The following is an 18,913-nucleotide window of genomic DNA, read 5'->3' as shown; positions in this document are numbered from 1 at the left end:
TTTAAATTATACTGCAACCTTCTTAGCATACCTGTTTCTCAGATTTTCCATATATGAAATGGTTAATGTGGGAAATGATAGTTTGTGGAATACAGACACCATAAACCCACTCTTATTGTTTACTCACTTAAAAAAAATTATTAAACCAGGCCAGGTGCAGTGGCCTCCCAGCACTTTAGGAGGCCGAGGCGGGCAGATCACTTGAGGTCAGGAGTTCGAGACCAGCCTGGCCAACATGGAAAAACCCTGCTTCTACTAAGAATCCAAAAATTAGCCTGGCATGGTAGCATGTGCCTATAATCCCAGCTACTTGGGAGGTCAAGGCCAGAGAATCACTTGAACCTAGGAGATGGAGGTTGCAGTGAGCCAAGATCCAGCCATTGCACTGTAGCCTGGGCAACACAGCAAAACTCCGTTTCAAAAAACAATAATAATAATAAAACCATACTCATAGTTGGCAACAATCTGAGACATTCTCCAGCCCAATCTTCCACCCAGTGAAAAGCATTCCCTCTTCAACTCCTCAGCTGTTGTGGTCCCTACTCCCAGTGATGGTGTGAACACATCAGATGTGGAGAAGGCACCACCCTGCCGAGTGCCAACTCACTGCAGAGAGCTCTAACTGCTAGAAAAACTTGGCCACCTGATAATCTCATTTCACTGCTCCTAGTTTTGTCACTTGGAGCAAAGAAGAATCTCCTTCTCCTGCTTCTGTATGACAGACCATTAAACAGCAGATAGCTACCACGTTCCTTCGAGATTTTTCTCTTCTACAGGAAATAATCTCTGGTTTCATCAGTCTGTTTTCTTGTCGCCCCCCACTGGACACCCAGTGAGTTGCCAATGTCTCTTGCCAAAGGTATTTTGACATCACAGAACTGGGTACAGGGCTCTTCATATGTCCTGGCCTTAAGCCTCATATGTCCTGGCCTTAAGTTCCTCCAACAAATCTGCAGCCTGTAGTGTGCCTTCTGGGGCCAGAGAGTGTGGCATGATCCCAGGTCCTGAGTCTCCCTCTCAACGAGCCCATCATATTGACTTAACCAAAGCCAACCGTTTCCAGGACACAGAAAAGGGAGTCCCTTAGGCTCCAGGTTTTTTTCCTTCAGTTCACACTGGGAGAAGGGCCGCAGAGCTCCAGTGAAATCTGGTCCTGTTAAATCATTTGTGGTCGGCTGCAGACGCACATGTGGGCATGTGATAGTTTTTTTCTTTTGAGATGGAGTTTCGCTCTTGTTACCCAGGCTGGAGTGCAATGGCCCAATCTCAGCTCACCGCAACCTCCGCCTCCTGGGTTCAGGCAATTCTCCTGCCTCAGCCTCCCGAGTAGCTGGGATTACAGGCATGCGCCACCATGCCCAGCTAATTTTTTGTATTTTTAGTAGAGGCGGGGTTTCACCTTGTTGACCAGGATGGTCTCGATATCTTGACCTCGTGATCCACCCGCCTTGGCCTCCCAAAGTGCTGGGATTACAGGCATGAGCCACTGCACCCGGCCTGATAGTTTTGATTTAGATAGCCCACAACCGAGTGGAGTGTTGAAACCTCAGAGTTATAGGCTGGTGCCTCTGTGAGAAGACCACAAGAAGTATGGTATTTAAAGGACCCTACCATCTTCTTTTGCCAAGTTACTCATTCCTTATGTACAAAATGGATTCCGAAGATTCCTCTCAGTGTGAAGAATTCATGATTTCCATGACCCCAAGCCTTTCAAATAATAGAGAAAATCAAAGAAACTGAGCCCAGAAAGGTCAAACCACTTGTCTAAGGCCGCACAGCTTTGGGGAAGCAGGATCAGAGTCCTGCCTCCCGGTCCAGGGTTTTCCTGCCGGAGCACAGGAGCCTCCCTGTTTACCCAGCGAAATGCGATGCAGGAATTCAGGGGCAAGAGGGAGAGCGTCCCATTGCCTTGGCCTTGGAAGTCAGGGAGTCCATGCTTCTGTGGTGAGTGGGTCAGCAGCAAAGTCAGCCCCATGAAAACCTCTCTGTGGACACAAATCCTTCTGGTATCTCCCTCAGTGGTACCTGTATATCCCTAATCATTTTCCCTTGGCAGCTCAATTTGACTTTGGCCGATTGTGTTCAGCAACCATTTTTGTCAAGCAGGTGCTGTCTCCTTAATCTCCTGCTACTGCAATCACCTGGAGCAGCCACCAAGCACCATCAGGAGCTTGCTAGGAAGAAACTAGCAGGGCCTGGAAAGCCGGGCTCTTCAGGTCCTTACCTTCTGATATTTTCTCTTATTCCTCTTTACCTGGAATTCATTTTGGGCCATCTGATTTGTTTAATCATCACACAAAAGATCAACATACCGTATTTATTTTTTAAAGGACCAATTCTAAGGTGAGCTGAGGTGAGCAAACACTTTTACGTCCATCAGCTGCTCCTTGGGCACCTGGGATCAGCCCCTGTTGCACATTCTCTGAGAGCTCATCATGGAGTCTCTACCCCAGCCCACTGAGTGAGTGACAGACATGGAGAAGTTTGCTTTTGTTGGCTCATCAGGACAGACCTTTATTGGTTCCCCTTTAAAAGAAATGGCAGTTGTTTTTTCCCCTGGTTGGGGCAACTTGTATGGTTCTGTGTACACAGCTTAGAGAACAGGGAAGAAAAACCAGAACCCATTGTGTCTACTCCTTCTCATCATGCACCTTTTAGCCAGGAGTATTATTCAAAACATATACCTGGTATGGCTTAAGCTCTGACCAACCAAAAAAGACACAAGATGTAATTACTGGCAAGGCCACACTAATACAAATCCAGCACAAGCTAACATTGACTGAGAGCTTTCTAAATGTCAGACGCTGTTTTAAATGCTTTCCAGGAGTTAACTCATTTACTTCTCAATGAAAACTCTATTAGGTAATGTTTGGGTTGAATTGTGCTCTCCCACCCCAAATTCATAGTTGAAGTCCCAACACACAGTACTGCAGAATGTAATGTTATTTGGAAGTAGGGTCATTGCAGATATAATTAGTTGAGATGAGATTATGAGGGTGAGCCCTAATTCAATATGATTGGTGTTCTTATAAAAAAAGGGAAATTTGGACATAGATGCATGCACTCAGGGGCAGCACCACATGGCGATGAAGGCAAAGGTTGGTTGATGCTTTGCAAGCCAAGCAACACTAAAGGTGACCGGCACACCACCTAGGAGACGGGCTAGGAGACGGGCGTGGTGCAGATTCTTCCTCACAGTCTCAGAAGAGACCCAACCCTGCTGACAGACACCACGCTTTTGGACTTCTGGCTTCCAGCACTGGAAGACAACACATTTCTGTTGTTTAAGCCACCCAGTTGTGGTACTTTGTGCTGGCAGCCCCAGCAAACCAGAACAGGGGACAATATAATTATCTCATTTTACGTGTGAAAAACTGAGGCACAAAGAGATTAAGTTCTTCCCCAATGCCCCAGAGTTAATACCTGGCAGGCAGTTTGCTCTAGAATGTGCCCTCTTAACTACATTTGTAAAAATAATTCTGGCTGGGTATGGTGGCTCACGCCCATCATCCTGACACTTTGGAAGGCTCATGCGAGTGGATCACTTGAGGTCAGGAGATCGAGACCAGCCTGGCCAACATGGTGAAACCTCGTCTCTACTAAAAATACAAAAATTAGCTGGGCATAGTGGTGAGCACCTGTAATCCCAGCTACTCAGGAGACTGAGGCAGGAGAAGGTTCTAGTTCACTAGAACTAGGTAGGTGGTGGTTGCAGTGAGCTGAGATTGTGCCACTGCACCCCAACCTGGGCAACAGAGCAAGACTTTGCCCCCCCCCCCAAAAAAAAAAGATTTGCTTTGGCCTAAACAATCGGATGCTTTTTCTTTGAAATAATTTTTCATCTCAACATACTTCTATCATAATCAAAAAAAAGTAAGTGCACTCTTTAGGGGTCAATGATCTCTCCCTAGTGAGCCCGTCTTATTCTGCTGCACCGTGCTAGAGCATCTTGGCCACTATAAATCTACTTCTAACCAAAGAGGAATCTTCTTTCCAACAGAGGCTCTGGGGAAGAGCCACACAGCTGGGTCCTTAAACCTGGTGATGAGCAAATACTGTAAGGAAGCTGGTAGAGTAATAAACACACAGTGAGCTTTTATCAGGAGGAAATATTGACATGATGGGGATTTTACACTATGGTGACCAAAACAAAGCCTCTGTAGACATTGACCACACAGAAATGATGCAATTAACAGATGTGTTATTTTCAAGAAGGCTCTCTCCTCAGTCTGCCTTCCCCTCGAACAGGGAGTCTGAGGTGGCCAGGTGTGTGTGCAGGGAGAAAAACTTCTGAGGAACGTCATTTCCAGCCTATTTTATTCTAACAGCCTCCTAAGTGTTTTCTATGTCTTCTATCTTGTCCCCTCCAAACTGCTCTGCACATTTCAGCCAGAACTTTCCTTCTGCCAATGCAGATCAAATCATCCAACTCTTCTGCTGACAGACCTTCCATAGTTCATAGTCTCAGCCTTGCAAACTGCCCTCAAAGTCCATCTTTGGAAATTCTGTTCTTCTCAAATAACAGACACCCCAAGAAAACAGATCCTTGTGAGACGCAGACACTGCATCTTTCACATAGAAAGGTTTGGATACAGAGACTTGGTTCTGCTCCCACCCAACCTCGGTCTCACTTCTCCCTAGGCTGTACCATTGGGGTTCCAGCTACTTGAACCCCTGTTTTCCAGTGACCACCATGCTTCCTCAGTGCCTCTGCCCTTGCAGTGGGTTCCTTCTGCCAGGAACACACTACCCAGAGCCCTTCTCCTTCCATTTCTACCTTCATGTTCAGGCATTAACTCCAGAGGAATTCTTCCTAGATCAGTCCAGTTGAGTTCCAGGCCCTCTCATGCAGGCCCATGGTCCGAGTGTCCCTCAGAACCATCGACTTTATCACGCTTGACATTACCATCATTGGTCCATGTGCCTGTCACACCCACAAACTTCTTGGGGATAAAGGCTATGTTTCATTCATCTTTGTACTGCCAAGGCCTACCTTGTTAAGTAATTGGTGCTCAATTCCAATGTTGAGAGAATACATGAGTGAACAAATGACACATAGTTCAACACTACAAACAATAAGGGCACGGCTCTGCCCTTTGTCATGAGCACCTGTTCTTTAATGCCCCTGGAAATTCGGGGCTTCTTGTCAATGAGCTAGTGCCAACCTCTGCATGCCATCCTCAGCTCTGTGCCCTCCTCTCTCCCCCACCTCTTCATTCCCTAAGGACTCCAGCTTATTTATTTATTTATTTTTGAGATGGCGTTTTGCTCTTGTTGCTCAAGCTGGAGTGCAATGGCACAATCTCGGCTCACTGCAACCTTTGCCTCCTGGGTTGAAGCAATTCTCCTGCTTCAGCCTACCGAGTAGCTGGGACTACAGGCACATGTCACCAGGCCTGGCTAATTTTTTGTATGTTTAGTAGAGACGGGGTTTCACTGTGTTAGCCAGGATGGTCTCAAACTCCTGACCTTGTGATCTGCCTGCCTTGGCCTCCCCAAAGTGCTGGGATTACAGGTGTGAGCCACTGTGCCCGGCCCTACTCCAGCATATTAAATGTGCTCCAATGTCTATGGCTGAGAAGTACAGGGTGGGTAGAAAGGAAGTGTGTAGGGTAAGATAAAAGGAGCTAAGCCTAAAAAGGGTTCCGGTAAGTCAGGAAGAAAAAGCGTGAACGGGAGGAGGAGAGGATTTGGGAGGTGAGACAGTCACATTCCCAGATAGAGGAACACAGTCCAGAACTTTCTCTTCTCTTTCTTTCCACTGCTACCAAATGCTGGATGTTGCCCTGAATATTCAGGATCAGTCTCTTCCATGTATAAACATGAGTGCAAATGAGCAAGAAAACAAGATGGGGCCGGGCGCGGTGGCTCAAGCCTGTAATCCCAGCACTTTGGGAGGCCGAGGCGGGTGGATCACGAGGTCAAGAGATCGAGACCATCCTGGTCAACATGGTGAAACCCCGTCTCTATTAAAAATACAAAAAATTAACTGGGCATGGTGGTGCGTGCCTGTAATCCCAGCTACTCAGGAGGCTGAGGCAGGAGAATTGCCTGAACCTAGGAGGCGGAGGTTGCGGTGAGCCGAGATCACGCCATTGCACTCCAGCCTGGGTAACGTGAGTGAAACTCCGTCTCAAAAACAAAACAAAACAAAACAAAAAGAAAGAAAACAAGATGGTGATTCTGTTTTGGTTAGTTCCCAAATAGCAGATGCCCCAAGAAAATAGATTCTTGTGAGACACAGATGCTGTATCTTTCACATAGAAGGTTTTGGATATGGAGAGCTTAATGGTAGGAACTCTGTGTCTATGTGGGGGCCTCTGTGTGCACAAACTGCCCTGAAGACACCCAGGTGCAGCAGAAGCAGCCAGATGCTGTTGCGTTAGGAAAGACGAGCTGTCCCCAAGGCTGATGCTGTGCTGAGATTTGAGCACGGTTTTTTCCTGCTTGCATTTGCAGTTACATGGAACTCGTTGGGCCACTTCCTGTGGTTTGGAGAGTCTAAGCCTGGCACATTAGGAGCAACAGAATCACCATGGGGCCCTTGTCTCCGTGGACACGTCCTTTTTCAGAGAAGCCATTTAGGAGACTTTAAAGTGTCGAGGCAGCTATTCCTTGCCCAGCCACCCCCATCTCTACCATCTGTGTCTGTCTACAGTGACCCTCAACTCCGCTAGTTATGCAAACAGCAGTGGGGACAAGGAACAAGACGTATGTCTCTAGATAAGCCCCAGACTGAAAAACAGCCTTTGAGCAAAGCAGCCCCCAAATTCTTTCTCTTAGGTAAAAAATTCTTAAAAACTCTCTACCCTTGTGCTGACTGTGCAACTTGTGTAAGCACAAACACAGGTAGGCTATGAACAGATCCAAAGCAAAGCACTCCATTGTCTTACTGGGTTCATTCTCCCTCTTCATTTCATCCAGAGAAAGTAAAATGGACACCATGCCTTGGGAGGCCTTGGTTTAAGACACAGGTCTGACTGATAAGCTCTTTTGCTTGGAGGGCACCAATGAGCTAGTAAATTCTGACTGGCAGGTTCCTGTTAGTCCTGCAGTTTTTTTTTTTTTTTTTTTTTTTTTTGAGATGGAGTCTCGCTTTGTAACCCAGGCTGGAGTGCAGTGGCATGATCTTGACTCACAGCAACCTCTGCCTCCTGGGTTCAAGCGATTCTTCTGCCTCAGCCTCCTAAGTAGTTGGGACTACAAGGGCGTGCCACCACACCCGGCTGATTTTTGTATTTTTAGTAGAGACGGGGTTTCACCATATTGGCCAGGCTAATCTTGAGCTCCTGACCTCATGATCCGCCTGCCTCAGCCTCCCAAAGTGCTGAGATTACAGGTGTGAGCCACCACACCCGGCTGGTCCTGCAATCTTTACGTCAGACCCTCTGGAGAGCTACCCGTGACCACCCAGATTGCTAGCTGCACCCGTCAGGCTGGGCTTTCACATCAGAGCATGGGAGCTACTGCTATTGTTGCACAGATGTTCTCTCCTCCCAAAGGTGAACATCTGGAGGGCACAGCTGCCTCATCTTCCTCTCACAGCACCCAAATCACCCTGCTTGCTCTTCTTGTTACATAGAGGTCAGATGAACTAATTCTGATGCCTTGTGATTGGGTTGGAAGATGAGTGCATGGAGAGCTGGATTCTTACTGAGGCAAGAACGCCTCTTTTCATCTAGCATGTTAGATTGGCATGCAACTCCTTTGTTTTTTCTGCTTCCCTGCAGCATGGCTCTGGCTCTGTCTATGGAGCATCTCCAAAGCCAGGCACAGATGCTGGCAAAGTGGTGCACTCCTGGATGAGGAGGTGTGTGTCAGGCAAGCTTGATGCTGCCCTGTGGCATGGAGAGTTCAAATAAGCAGGTAGCTCACACGTGCCCTAGATGACTGGCTCAGGGACTGCTAGGCCACTTATCTGCTGGTGTCTGGGAGAACTTGCTGGTTTAGAAGAGGCTTTGAAGGTTTCATTGGTGTAATAAACATTTATTAGATGCTTACAAAGTGCTGGGCTCTCAGGATGAAGCTGATATGGTTCCTGCCCTCATGACACTCTATCTATAAAATCAGGAAAGGCCCGGTGCAGGTCAGTGAGGGGCTGCCTCTCTCACTGAGCGTTGGTTACAAGGCCCTGCCTTACCCCAGGTTAGGCCTCTGTGCCCATCTCTCTAGCTTGTTTTCCCACTTCTCCAAAACCTTCCTCCTCTTGCTTCTGTTTCATCCTATGTTCCTTGCCATTTTCCCTTCATCCACCCTTTCCATTGCTTATGCCCTCTATCTTGATGGAAAGTCTGCACAAATGGATAAACAGACTGCAGTACACCATATAATGGAGTATTACTAAGTGCTAAAAAGACAGAAGCTACCAAGCCCTGGAAAGACATGGAAGGACCTTAAATGCATATTCCTAAGTGAAAGACGCAGTCAGAAACGACTACATTCTGCATGATTCCAAGTATAAGACATTTCAGAAAAGGCACAAGTATAGAGACAGTAAAAAAAATCAGCAGTTGTCAGGGATTTGCAGAAAGGAAGGGAGAGTGATTTTAGGGAAGTGAAACTGTTCTGTATGATGCTGTAATGATAGATAAGTGTCATTCGACATTTGTTAAAACTCATAGAACCATACGACTCAAAAAGTAAACCCAAATGCAACTCCAGACTTGTTAGTTAATAATGATATATCAACATTGGTTCATCATGATAAATATACTACATGAACGTAAGATGTTAGTAATAGAAGAAACTCTGTGGGGGAAAACTGGTATAATGGGAACTGTCTGTACTTTCTGTTCAATTTTTTTGTAAACCTAAGACTGCTGCAAAAAATGAAGTTTGTTAAAAAAATCATCTCAACTCACCCTGATGTCACCCTGGCACAGGCTGTGGCGGGTTCCCTGTCAGCTTCTCTCTGCCTTCCAGTGAGATCGGGAGATGTTCTCAGCTCCACGCCAAAGCAGCCTCCTTGTCTCCCAGTTCACTCCAAGGACTGGTCTGTCACGTGATGGGGCCAGTGTGTTACTGAGCCGCCCTCTTGATCTTCGATCCCAGGACTGGACAGCACTGTCTCCCTGGAACTCCTGGGGTCTAACATGTGATCTCCATGCTCATCTCCTATTCAACATGGCCCTGCCCATAAGACTCTTTTTACCACCATTGATACCCCAAACACCCCCCACTCTGACCATTCCCAATCATAGGTGAGAGGGATTAAAAGGTGAGAATCAGAACGGACAGAGAAAAGAGGAAGGGGGCCTGAGTCTCTCACCTGTGGCCTTCAGGCAGTTGGACACGTCACCCACCCTTCTGGCTGGAGCCTGCCTCATCTTTGTTAGGAGTCTTAGAGGCAAGTGGCCAGAGGTAACATCCTCCTCTGCATTTCCTACACTGACAAAGGGAATGCTGTGGCTCTACCCAGTCGTCCTTTTACAACCTGGTGAAAGGTACAGCCCACTGTTAATCATTGATCTGCATAGTAAAGTACAGAGTATTTTTGTAGGCAAGGCAATTCCTTGCTGGAAAACACAAGGACGCATTTTGTGTCAGATGGTTCCAGGGGCTGGAGCTTGGGGTCAGGCGACAACTTGCTCACATGTGTCTATTGGGTTTGGTTAGCAGTAGAAGGGGCAGAGAGAGGACCTCAATCTTTAACAGGCTCTAAACAAAATGTAAAAACTAATTTTGAACAAAAATACGAATTCTCAAGTTTGTAAGAAAAGTAGTTCATCAACTCATGAAATACCGGCTCTCCCTAAATAAAATAAAATAAAATAAAGAGAAATATTTGCAATGGTAAAGGCCAGGAGAATGGTTCATTCTGACACTGTGTTTGGCAGTCCTGTACTAAACCTGCACTCCATGAAAGGCCAAGCTGGCAAGTTTGGACTCAATCCTGTAAGTTGTGAAGAGGCAGGGAGCTGACACTAGGCTTTCCAGACAGGGAGGTGACAAATGTGTATGGTAAGATAAAAGCAAGGGGAGTGAAGAGGGGAAATAACATAAAAAAAAGCAAAGGGTATACAAAATAGTCCTATTTTATGAAAGATTCTCATGCATGCACTGTTGGCTTGCTCAGAATCTGGATGTCGTTAGAGAAGGGGGCTTCTAGGAGAGCAGGTACATTTTGGGATCCATAAGGCCAACTGGGATTCTTAAAGGAATTCTCCAAAGCCTGAGGCCATCAGCCAGGGGATTAGGCAGGGGACAGGCTGGGACCTTCAATGAGCAAAAGTAGGACAAGAAGCTTGGCTAGTAGGAACTGCCTGTTTGGGAAGATTGCTCCGGCTGGAATCCCCTTCTCTGTCTCCCAGGCTGCAATGTGAAGATTGCTATGGGAAGCACACATCAGTGTGTTTGCAAACTGGGCCAGGTGAAGGCTAATCAAGACCTTTCCCGAAGGAATGGGCCTCAGGAGTGTCTTTTAATCAGGTCAGTGCTATAATAAAGTGCTTTAGACTAGGTGCCTTATAAACCACATAACACTTCTCACAGTTTTGGAGGCTGGAATTCTGAGGTCAGGGTGGCAGCATGGTCAGGTTCTGGTTGGGGCTTTCTTCTGGTTTGCACACTGCTGACTTCCTGTTGTAAGCTCACATGGTGGAAAAAGGTGAGAGAGCTCTCTGGGACCCCTTTTGTAAGGCACTAATCTCATTCATGAAGCCTCCCAAAGGCTCCATTATATTGGGGGTTAGGATTTTAATATGTGAATTTTGAGGGGAGCACAATATTCACTCCATTTCAGGGCAGAGAAGTGTAGATTCTTGGAAACCATTTTCCCGTCCCCAACTGTTTTTCATTTTATTTTATTTTAATTTTTAAATCCAAGGTTTAACCCAGTTTGCCAAGGATCTTAGCCATGATGTGGAATCAAAAGTCACAAGTGGGAGAATGGGAAAGTGAGGCCAGCGCCACCCACGTATTTGGCTATAGGATTCGGGGGAGGTCACAGGCTCATTGGGAGTGCCTGAAACTATGATCATTTTCTGCTTTTGTTTTTCTTTCTATGAACCTTAATCAACTACAGGGCCAATTCCTTTCTTTCTGGCGGCTCCCCTAGGTCTACCCAAGTGCGGGCTTCCCCGCCATGGGAAGTTTCCCTTATTGCTCAGATCTGGGAGTAACCCCTGATTGATGCTCAGGTGAATGACCGAGATTCAGCCAGATGTCACTCTTGCTGGGTTTTTACAAGTGCCAGCACATTCCTCAGCTCCGCTGCTTCCATCACTCACGCTAGTCCTTCCTCCCACCTGTTTAGTCCTTGAGGCTGATATAGTAATTGATGGACCTACAGGCCTAAGTTTGGGCAGAGGCTGAAGATGAGCCAATTAACTGGCAGCATCCCCAAGAGAGGACCCTCAGGTTATGGCTGAGACCCACTCCAGCCGGGAAGCACCCCCAGCAGTGACTGCTGCTCAGAGCATGCACCTCAGTACAGTCACGACTGCAGCAGAGCTCTGAGAGGATGCGGTTCAGGGTTTTCTCCCCACTTGGGTTTGCCACCCTGGATCAGCACTGTCCCCTGAGGGCACGCCTTGGACATGCAATGGCATGAGGAGAGGTGAGACTGGCAAGCTCAAGGAGCAACGCCCACCCTAGTTAGAGGGAAAACCACCTGTGATGCCTGCCCTGACAAAGGCAGAGCAGTCCTGGAGTATTGCCACATAGATGCCGATGGCATCGTTCCTCCAGCCAGCCCAGCCCTTCAATCCCTGTAACAGTATCTTTCAGCCTCCCCGAGATTCCCCAGTGACAGGGCAGCATTCTGGGCAGCTCCGTTCTACTTCAGCCAGTTGCTAACACTGCTGACTCAGTTCATCATCCTTTTGTTGACATCTCAGGGCCGCTCCGAGTGCAATGCTGAGGGCAGGAAGATTGAGAAGCCTCTCCCCAGGAAGGGCCCCCTTTTCCTACTCCAGTGGTTTTGGCCCCAGCAGAGTATCACTTAGTAAAGTCATCTTCCGCTTGCCAAAGTAAACAAATGGAGCACTTTATTATAACTTGCCCTTGACTCTACGGAGCATTCCCCCAGTTCCTAGAGAAGCAGAGCGCCTTCCGTGGTTCCGTGGCACTGGACAAAAGGTGAGGTTCTGAGGATGCCTACAGCAGCCTTTTTCTATTTCATTGAAAGGACATTGGCATTTCCAATGTCATCTCTTTGCCTCTCTCTTTCCTCAGATGTAAGAGTCTGAATTCCTGACCTTTGTTTCCTTGCTCTGCTATTTAGCAAACCGGACATTTAATCTTATTTGATCTTATGTTTTGCAATTTGTGGTTAAATAGGAGATACCAGTCCTCTAAACAGAAAAGTATGTTAGCTGCTGGAATAAATATATATATATATATATATATACACACACACATACATATTGGTTTCCACCAATATGTATGTCTTTGTTCTCTCTTTTTCTCTCTGCTCCTTCACCACTAGAAAATACTTAATGTCTGCCTGGTTTGGGTCATAAAATTGGTCACTCGGATCGCGTTCACAGCAGCTCTGACAGTGTTTTAGCCACATGTCCTCAACTCTCTCTCAGTAAGCTGTTAGATGATGATCCACCTACAACAAGAAGCTGAAACCCTCCCCAGAGCCAGCTGATCTGCTCTCCGTGAAGCCTTTGCTCTTAAAGGACAACTACAGCACAACCGCAGCATGATTAACAACAGCCAAGTTCAAATGAGCTGAAGATGGATTTCTGGCTCTCCGGAGCTGGCTGCTGAGAAAGCAGGGTCCCTTGGCAGGAAGCTGTTGCAGGGCTTCTCCTCCAAAGCAGGAAAGACAAGGAAAAATGCATAGAAATGCAGCTCTGAGCTTCTCAACTTCAGCAGAAGATTACAGAGGCTCAAGCAGTTCCCAAATCTACGAGGTCTTCTTAAGCATAAGGAAATACTATAGGAGAAATGCAGATCAGCTGAGTGAGAGACAGAATTCGACGTGTACCCTAGTTCTTTTCTCCCTCTGAGCCAGGCTGTGCAATGCTGTGGACATTTTCAGTTAAGATATTCCAGATGTGAAAGCAGTTAGATTGTGAGGCAGACAATACATCTGATCGAAAACCAAATGCCATTTTCTGAAAGAAACGGCTGTGATCTACTTTATGGTGCTGTATGGCTAAGAATATCGATAATTCTCACTATCTCTTATGATTGTGACAGAAATGCTTCCAAGGTGTCATTTTCACAGCTATCAATTTACCTTAAAGGGAGTGAAATGTGGGAGAAATTCCTTAAAAGTTTTTTATTTTTTGAGATGAAGTCTTACTCTGTCACCCAGGCTGGAGTGCAGTGGTGTGATCTCGGCTCATTACAACCTCCACCTTCCACGTTCCAGCAATTCTCCTGCATCAGCCTCCCAAGTAGCTGGGATTACAGGTGCCTGCCCCCAGGCCCGGCTAATTTTTGTATTTTTAGTAGAGACGGAGTTTCACCATGTTGGCCAGGCTGGTCTTGAAATCCTAATCTTGTGATCTGCCCAACTTGGCCTCCCAAAGTGCTGGGATTACAAGCGTGAGCCACTGCACCTGGCCTAAAAGTTTTTAAAAACACATCTTTCTTCAAAAATTGGAAATTGGAAAAAAAAAATCTATCATCTAAAATGTTTCCCCCTTATGTGTTATCTTTTATAGTTCTCTAAATAAAATCTGATTATTAAATGAGTACTACAGTAACAACATAACCTACTTGATATCCCCAGATAACGTGATTGTAAATCTGTAGAGGAGAGAGAAAATTCATGGTCTATATATTTTAATTTCCATAACGTTTTGTTGCTCTCTTTTCCTCCATAGATTCCAAATTTTACCCCAAGGTATCAAAAATTCAAAAAATGTATTTATTATCACAACTAAATAGAAACTCAGGACTGATAAGAAAAAAAAATCCTCTGATTAACTGTCACAAAGAAAAGAATGGGAATTGGGGTTGATCTCAGTCTTGTCCCCTCCAAAGTATGGGTGTGAGTTTTAGAAAATACAAGTTTTCTTATTTTGCCAGCATGATCCTCCAAGTCTTGAGTGGCTCTGATGATTGCCAAGAGTAAAGGGGTAGAGCTGGACAAAGTAGCACTTTGGAATGAGCTGGCTGTTTAGAGCATGTTCTTTCTGGCATGTCTCACAGAGCCTCACTTTCTTCCTTTGTAAACCGGGGATAAAAATACTGTGCAATGGAGGGATGGAGGCGGCAAACCACCTTGCCATGTATGTACCTATGCAACAATTCTGCATGACCTGCACATGTACCAGAACCTAAAGTATAATAATAATAATAATAATAAAGAGATCACATCCACTATGGGAGTTGCATTGTGAAAGGAATTTGTATCAGTGGGCCTGGTGCTTTTTAGGATAAAGCTCTTAGACAGCTTTTTCAATTTTTTAAAGAAATTTCTCATAGAAATCATCTTAAGTTTTGGGGCATATTACAGTCCCTTAGAGATTTCTTTCAAAAATGCTTATGTTCATGCTCAACGTAACAGTTAAATGAGACTATCTGGGGGTATGTGCATAAATTAGTTTAGTTTGGTTAAGGTTTTATTTTTAAACCAAACTCCTCCTCCTTCCATAATTTTAATGTGCAGCCAGGATGGAGAAGTGCTACTTAGATCTCTATCTCTTTTGAGTCAACTTTAATAAATAAAATGTTCACCTAAAAAAAAATACTGTACAGACTTCGGTGGTTTGGAAATAATATAGTTAACATGCCTGTCCTATACACCAAGTATCAAGGAGGTAGTTGGTAAATGGCAGCTGTCCTGATAGTCGTGACTTTGGGCACAAAAGCAAATCAATTCTATTAATTCGCGCTGCCCCAGAACCTGCCCTCTGAAAGCCATGCTTGCTCTAGGATGAGAGAAGGAAGCTAGTCATTCTCAGAATATAAAAACTCTGAGGGCAGAGACTCAATCAACTTGGGTTGTTGACTGACAGTTGCTTTGCCCAGCAGCCAGTGGGAGGGCTTTTAAATATATATTCTTTGTAAAGGGCACCCTAATTTCATTTAATGTGAAACTGCAAGGAAATAGAGATAATTTCATGGACATCTATCTCTCTTTCTCCAAGAACAAGGCTTTTCTTAACCAAGCTGTCCCGGCAGCTGAGGAAGGAATATGGGATTAAAGGAAGAGCCCAGGGTTTCTGGGTATTGCTGTGAGGTGTCAGGACACTAGGGATGTAGTTTCAACTCTAACACTAAGAATGGTGCCATGTCTTTACATAGGGCTTTCCAGGTCAGAGAGACCCTAGATACTCCTGGCCTGGCTGTACCCTCCCCTGTAAGATATCAGACCAAATAGCACCAGTCCCATTTTATAAATATCCAATGGTTTAAAAAGTTAACAGATTTGCCCAAGATCACACAGATGAATGGAAGCAGGTTTAGAATTCAAACCCAGATCTTTCCTTTACTGAGTACTTCATCTGCAGGTTGTTCATCCTTCTTCCTCAGGACTCTATTCATAAGGCTCTGCTTTTTCCTTCCAATTTTTAACTGCATGGCACTAGCAAATTCTTTGGCTTAACACACAGGTTCGGTGGCAAATTCTGCCTCTACCAAGCTGTGTAACTTTGGGCATGTCACCTAAGCCCCCTGAACCCTAGCTTCTTCATTACATGGTGACAATAAAGACAGGACTCAAAATTATGAAGATTAAAAGTAATAAGGCATGCAGAGTTGTTAGTTTGGTATAGACCCTGGTTCTAGCCTTCGGAGTAACTCCTCCTCTTCCTCTTCCCACACAATAAATCTTTGATGTTGAAATTCCAACAAATATTGATCTCTAGTAAGGAATTTGAGGGCTACAGCTATTTAAAACAGTATATTTATAAAACCACAATGTTCAAGTGATGTTGTGAGAGTACATTTATTATTTGTGTGTCCAAGGAAAATATCTTACTCCTTTCATAAGTGTAAAGTAAGAAGACAGCCTTAAGGCCTGTTTGGATGTTATAAATATCACGCATCTAAAGAAACACTTGCAGGACCTGTCTGTCCTGCTCTGGCTTCAGACAGACACTCCAATGTCTTTTCCATTTTCTCCATGAAGACTTAAACAAAACCAAGCAACCAATATTTACCAGGCACATAATAACTCTCTTGGATTGACAGCCATTAACTTGGGTAGTTAGCACAATTGCAATCTCTGGAGCATCTCAGAGGTCTCAGTCAAATCCTTTAATATTTTTGGAGATACTTTTAGTACTCTTTTCTTACCCTTAACAGGGTGAGGCTGCTTGGTTCCAGATACCTGGTATCAAATTGCCATTAATTGGTAAAGAAAAGGGTATTTGAAGACATGATAGGATGAATTCCCTTGACTCCTTGACCCCAAGACCTCTGTTATCACAGATATTAATCTTTCAGTTTCAGACTGAGCAATATCTAACCTATTCTGGGGGGCAATCTTTACTCGCCAATGACAGCACCAGTAGAATGCAGACAAATGCATAAAGGCCTCTAGATAGAGAGAGGCTAACATGTTGTAGTTAGGACTAGAGACTCTGGAGCCAGATTGCCTGGGATCACCTAACTAGGTATGTGACCTTGGACAAGTTACTCAAGTTCTTTATAATTCAGTTTCCTTATCTGTGAGAGGGAGATGATAGTAAGAGAACCTACCAATTGCTTCTTATAGGCAATTTACATATTTCCATTGAGAGATATTTGATCAAATTCAGTGTGGTGTCCATTAGCGTTTGGAAGGACAAATGCAATCTAGCCGAGTCAAGAGACCTGAGTCAAGTCCCCTTCCTGATTCACAGATCAAACCATTTAGCACAGTCCTCAAGGCTTTTTACAATCTGACACCCACCTACATTTTCCATACTTGCTGTCACTTCTCCTTGTGTTTTGCTCATCAGACTATTTGCAATTGCCCAAAATATCAGGGATGTGCAACTCACTCTTTGTACTATTTTCTCTCACAGAATCCCCTCCATACTCACTGCTTACTTGTTCATTAACTGCTCCCCCTTCTGGCCGTTGCTACATTCTGTCTGTCTCCTCCATCAGGCTGTGCTTAGAGAAAGTGGCGAATAGTCACCTTTTCATATTGGTGCCTGGTATACAGCCTGGCACATAGTGGGTGAGCAACAGTTATTTTTAAGTAACCGAGAGATTAAATTAATGTTTTCTCATTAAGTCTCTTAAGAATGGTGATCATAATATGTCTCCTTTCTGCTTTTAAAAAATATGTGAGGGCATCTTAAAGTTATAACATACTTTATTGTCAGTAATATAATGACTCACTAAAGATGTGAAAGTAATTTAGCCTTAGGCCATTCTTACACTCCTTGAAAGCCTGGAAAAACATTCAAGTGGCAATTCCATTATGTGTCCTTGAAAATATCAGTGCAAATTCCTTTGTTAATAGAGTATCTGTCCTCTGACAGTCAAATAGGGGCATGTTGCATAATGACCCCATCACTGGCCTTGTTCTTAGACAGGTTATAAATCTCTGATTACTTCTCACGGTCAGCTGTGTCTGGATAAATCTTGTTCCCATAGGACATTGGGGAGAGGAGAATGTCTGAGATGGCCATTTCCTTCATCTGGCTCTGAAAGAAGCAGCAATCACCAGGCCACCTTGCCGACATGTTACCTCCAATGCTTTCTTGCTTGAGAACAATTCTTTCAGAAAGACTGAGCTATCCTTTTCTACAGGCAGTAGAGAAGTGGATGGATTCTTATGCCATAGAACTTGTGATCTTGGCAAAACATGGCTAAACTTCTTTAGGTACCTTTAAATATCTGGTTATATCAGGGGTGATAGTGGTACAGCAGGTGTCTTGCTCAGTAGAACATTGTGTTGATTGTGTAATTGGAAAGACCAACTGGATGGAAGAAAAGAAACAAGGAACCAAGATTTCTTGGGCTTTCTACCTTGGCCAGGGAAAGACAGGTGGAATTATTACCCTGAATTTGAAATCATCACCGGAAGGCAGACATAATTTTTTAAGCCAGAACTTTGGACCCAACATCATTCTTCTCATCTGTGATCTGAAGTAGAGGGGTAGAGAAACCTACTTAATGAAACTCCAGTGGTTGGAGGTGTTAATACAGATCTGATGGGTCTCTGTGTTCATCTAACACAGCTTTGCTAGTAACTTGTCAAACATGCATTACACAGCAATAATTCATGGAAAAGATGCAAAGTATTAATGAGACTAACTTATTTCTTGAATATGGTTTCCTAGCAGCAAAGTTCTTCCTTTCATTTAGTGAGAAAGCATGAGAATTTTGAGCCTTTACCAAAAGCTCAGCATTACTGTACTCAATATTTTTGGCAGGTAGTTGAGCTTTCCCTCATTGAACCATTATCTTTGTTTGGTATCCTTGGTGTGGCAAATCAAGATTGAGAAAGTCAGACTGATTTTTTTGAGGATCACAGTAGTCACCAAACAAACAAACAAACCAACAAATAAAACAACCCAGCAACAAAAACAACACAACTCTAATTTTTATTGCTGGTAACAAGAAAAATCATCACGGGAAGGACATGTGTGTTTCTTAGAAATATTGTTGTTTGGGGCAATGTATTCATGGTACTTAAAAGAATGTGTATTTCAAAAGTTAATTGTATAAAACTTTTCTCTCAAAAGATCAGAATGTTGTGCTATTGCATTCCAGCCTAGGTGACAAGACCAAAATTTCTGTCTCAAAAGAAAACAAAACACACACATGCGCGCACACACACACACACACACACGCACACACACACACATACACACACACACAGATCAGAATGTAATGTTACCTTACTCCTGAGTTGGAAAGTATCCTGGCCTGAGAATATGTAATACTGAAGTGAGAAGATGGGTTGTTTAGCTATGTCTTGCAACTCATGATGAGGATGGACCTCTTTCCTAAGGGAGCAGGCTTTGGCATTTCTAATAAGTGGCAGAGGGTACTTACAGGATACCTT

General features: G+C 44.6%; 1 protein-coding gene across 4 annotated transcripts in view; it reads right to left on the bottom strand.

Moving 5' to 3' along the window:
- PRLR (prolactin receptor) overlaps nucleotides 1–12,327 on the bottom strand; it is a 125,035-nt gene extending 112,708 nt beyond the window's left edge. For 2 of the 4 annotated variants that reach the window (XM_032278972.1, XM_032278973.1), the window contains exons 1-2: nucleotides 9,269–12,327; nucleotides 8,862–9,129 (exon numbers count right to left, since the gene is read on the bottom strand). The gene's annotated coding sequence lies outside the window, so the exon portion shown is untranslated. The remainder of the gene's footprint in view (nucleotides 1–8,861; nucleotides 9,130–9,268) is intronic. The other 2 variants (XM_032278974.1, XM_032278975.1) reach the window with 2 other exon arrangements.
- Nucleotides 12,328–18,913: the final 6,586 nt, after the last annotated feature.

The sequence above is a fragment of the Sapajus apella genome, unplaced genomic scaffold (genome assembly GCF_009761245.1).
Source record: "Sapajus apella isolate SASKATOON/1434 unplaced genomic scaffold, GSC_monkey_1.0 scaffold11, whole genome shotgun sequence".
Taxonomy (NCBI): domain Eukaryota; kingdom Metazoa; phylum Chordata; class Mammalia; order Primates; family Cebidae; genus Sapajus; species Sapajus apella.
The sequence above is the reverse complement of the archived record's forward strand: the minus strand, read 5'-3'. Positions and strand labels throughout refer to the sequence as shown.